The sequence below is a fragment of the Prunus mume genome, linkage group LG2 (assembly GCF_029339155.1).
Source record: "Prunus mume cultivar Tortuosa linkage group LG2, ASM2933915v1, whole genome shotgun sequence".
NCBI lineage: Eukaryota > Viridiplantae > Streptophyta > Magnoliopsida > Rosales > Rosaceae > Prunus > Prunus mume.
Window position 1 is genome coordinate 9084746 of NC_142699.1, and position 4137 is coordinate 9088882.

Genomic DNA, 4137 nt, shown 5'->3' on the forward strand with positions numbered 1-4137 from the left:
TAAAAGAAAAAATAAAATGTGCAAGGCAATCACTGACTAAGGAGATGCATCGAACAGTCCGAGTGGTCAATCATCTCTCCTCCTATGCTATTTTTCAAGAATAGCACACCATAAATGTTCACCCAGAAACTTTTCACTGGAAAAAATTAAGGGTCATCATCCGACCATTAGATCCACTAAGTCAAGAAGGTTCTTACAGAGATTACAAGCTCAAGCAGTTTTAGGTCTATTTAGGAAATTAGCACTACCTCCCTGTGCAACCTTCTTCTCCAACTTAGTGGAGCTGGTATCTTGTCCTTCATGAAAAATACAGCTAATCCATCAACTTCTTCACTTCATGGCATCGCAACTCAACTTTGGATCAAACATACATAATGAAATATAGATTTTGAGATGAAATTGTCAATTCCTTCAAGAAACCATACTCTTCAAGAAATCAACCAAGAATCTGACTAGTCAAAATGAACCCATATGCATATTTTAAAAGCACAGCAAATTTTAAAAATCATTTTCAAAATCTCACAATGAAAAACCTAGACTTCACCAAGTAGAGAATGCAGAGTAAAATTACTCTAAAAATTCTCAATGGGTGAAGTAGATTTCGAAAATAAAGGCAAATTTCAAAAAATATTTGAAACCCTTATTTCCAGAAGCTACAAACACTCTCAGACAAACCAAAGAGAAAACCAAGTTTTCCAAAATGGCAAATGAAAGAGATGAGAGATTAAAACGTTAATGTGCAAAGCTATGGTCATATTTTCTGTTTAAAAAAAACAACTTTCAAAATGAAATCTTGAAAACTCATTTCCATGTCATGAACACTCTCAGACAAACCAAAGAAAAAACCATGTTGTCCAAAGTGGTGCAATGAAAGAGATAAGAGTTTAAAACTTTAACGTGCAAAGCTATGGTGAGATTTCTCAAAAAGAAGTAGGTTCCGAAATGAAATCTTGAAATTCCATGCCATGAACATTCTCAGACAAACCAAAGAAAATATTGTATCGCTCAAGCTTTCAAAGTAAGTTAGAATGTAATGCATTGTTAAACTAGAACAAACTCGAGCATAGAAACTATGTTGAGCATGACTCAATATGATCAATTATGATTAGTTAGATTAATTTATAATTTGATATAAATTTTGATTTTATTAATTGATGTTTATTTTAGTTAAATTTATTGATATTGATTTTGGTTAGTATGAGAGTCCACCACTGATATTGAAGATATTGACTAATTAATATTTATTTTGGTTAATATTGCATCTCCCTCGGAAAAATTCTGGATCCACCACTGAAAAGACAGAAGGAGAAAAATAAAAGAGAAAAAGAAGAAGAGAGAAAAGGCACATAAGAAGGGGGGGGGGGAGAGAGAGAGAGAGAAGAAAAAAAAAGTGGCAGGGAGATAGGTTTGGGCTTGGGGATTAGGTATTAGGTTGCTATATTTTGGGCTAATTGTGCTTGAAATGGCTAATGGACATGAATATTTAAAACAAATAAGAAAATAAGTTTTTCAAGAAGTAAGAATTCTTACTTTTCTGCTAATCACAATTTGACATGTGTAGAGACTTTTTCTTTTATATTTTTTAGAATTATTTTTATATATGTGTCAAAACGTGATTTACAGAAAGTAGAAATGCATCCTTCACAAACAGTATCCAAAAAATAATATCTCATGCAACTGGTATGGTTTCATACCGCCCTGCAGATTCATCACAAAAATTGGGACTGAAATCGGATCGGTTCAATTTGGTATTCAACCTAAGTTGATTTATTTGGTGAACTCGGCTTTTTTTAATTTTTTAGTATTTAAATCTCCTTCGGCCCAGTTCAATCCGGTTGATCGGTTCCAATGCCTACCCTTTGAGCACCTCCACCCACAAGGTCTAAGTCTAAGGCAAGGGCAAGCAAAGGCTGTCACTATTCACGTGAATAGTGTCAGCCTTTGCATTTGTGGTTCCACCCATGAGAGCTAAGTCTAGGGCAAGTCTAAGGCAAATACTATTCATATGAGATATGAGGAGATGAATTTGTATATAGTTTTTTGTGTGGGAAGTAAAGAATATGCCTAGGTATTTATTTAAAAAAATTCTGAAATTTTTGGTTTTTTATTTATTTATTTTTTATTTTTTTTGGGTTGCTGACGTCATTATGACGTCAGCATTGCATCACTTGCCCTGGCAGCAGCTCGGGCTGAATTTGCCCTTGGGCCTGCCCGGGCTGGTGGAACCCACCATGAAACCAGGCTGCATCTGCTGCGCTGGAGGTGTCTTGGGCTCGCCAGGGCAACCTTTCCCCCAATTTGGGTATGGCGCTGGCGATGCTATTATAATATTAGTAGGTTGATCTTGTCTTTTTTTGACATTAATATTGCCCCACTTGTTTTATCAGTGTGGCTGACCCTAGACAATATATAGTGGTTAGAGCCTTGGGGAGCAGAGCCTGAGGGTTGGGGTGGAATAGCAACTCAATGAAGAACTTTTTTGATTTGTTTGCTCGGATGACCGAGATTAAAAACAGTACAACGGTGGAGGTTGAAATAAGAGAGGTTGAGAGAGGTGATGTCTCGGAGGGAAAGCTAGTTGCTAAGATGCCACCTGCGGGTCGCAAATTGATAAGAGGGAAGAAATTCCTGGATCATAGTTCTTATACTGGTGTTCCCAGAACCGTTCATGTCATCGCAACTGCTAATGGTACGAGGACCGCGACGGTCCTTCCAGCACAGTATTTCAATACCAACGGACGAGTCACCTTTCTTCTAGAAAATGGAAAACTGGTGGCGGCGGCAGAAACGATCCCCCAAAAAAGCATCATCATGAGGTAAATGATCCCTCAGTTGTCAACTTGTATTGACATATATATATATATATATATATATGTGTGTGTGTGTGCGCGCGCGCACGCTATCAATAAATTTTCCTAATGTCATGAGTTGTGAATTGCAGGGGTATTGGGCGTTTATCACACTCTTCAGGGGTATACTCATAAGGTAAATGATCGGTACCATCTCTCTCTAATATATATATATATATTTCAGTGCATAGAGGTTCAAGCCAATTCCCCATGGATATGTGGATCTGTGTTCACCTCTTTAAGGTTGGATATGTAGCCTTACAAAATAGGACGCGGATCCTGTGCTTGGTTTTTTCTAGCTTGGATCTGCTTGACTTTCTTCAGAGCATGCATCGCTCATCATTTAAACATCATCCGAAAGCTAAAAACATAAAACCACATATTTTTCCCATGGCAGCTCTTTCTTCATTTGAGCATTCTCTCACAACCAAACCAAGCTTTCAGCCGCTTGGCCAAAAAAAAAAAAAAAAAAAAGAGAAACCAAACTAGCAGCCCCCTTTCAATGACTCCTCCTCGTCTCAAAACGTATAATTTGTTCATCTTTCAATTAAGGAAGTTTCATGTAAGTCCCTTGTAAAAGACCTTGTTTTCTCCAATTTTCATGTAAGTCCCTTGGGAAAACTAATGTAGTTTCTTGTTTTTCGTGTTTGGATTATTTCTAAATGACGTGGCATGCTCAGAATAAAAATTTAGGGATTTTTTTGTTGTTTTGTTTTTTGTATTACGTACTATTGATCATGAGTGTGATCGATTTGCTGACTGTGTTTTCCGTGACCACTTTCTAGTTTGCTGAGAACCGGATGGAGCTCGTGGAAATGAGTTTCAAGTTGGAGAATTTTGTGTTGGACAAGATATACAGTATTTCATGGCTTCTGTTCAGGTTTGGATTGCAGGGAGTCGTGACAATATGGGCTAGTCTGTTATTGTTTTGCTTTCAATAAAACTGCTTTTTAAAGCAGTTAAGAGTGTTTCACAATATGAGTTTGTGAATGTGATATCAAAGTTTTGTAAAAAAATTTATGTAAAAGGGATGTGTTATTTACTTATTAATAGCAAAGCCAAAATGCCAACGAATTCTAGCACATTAAAAAAGAATATTGATAAGTTCGAATCCTCGTAACGTACGTTTTGAAAGTGTCGTATTAAAAAAAATAAAAATCAAGCCAAAATTTTAGAAGATCACGCGACAATGAGCTGGGCACCTATAATATAGAATTTCTGAGGCATCATTCTTAGCAATCTCCTTTCACACGCCAGGTTTAAAATAATAATCGCCACCAATGCTTGT

General features: G+C 36.7%; 1 long non-coding RNA gene across 1 annotated transcript; it reads left to right on the forward strand.

The window, feature by feature from the left end:
- The first annotated feature begins 2377 nt into the window (after nucleotides 1–2377).
- LOC103320036 (uncharacterized) lies at nucleotides 2378–3923 on the forward strand. Its single transcript, XR_513307.2, has 3 exons — nucleotides 2378–2816; nucleotides 2942–2985; nucleotides 3635–3923. It is a non-coding gene; the product is annotated as an uncharacterized LOC103320036 (long non-coding RNA).
- The last annotated feature ends 214 nt before the right edge of the window (nucleotides 3924–4137 follow it).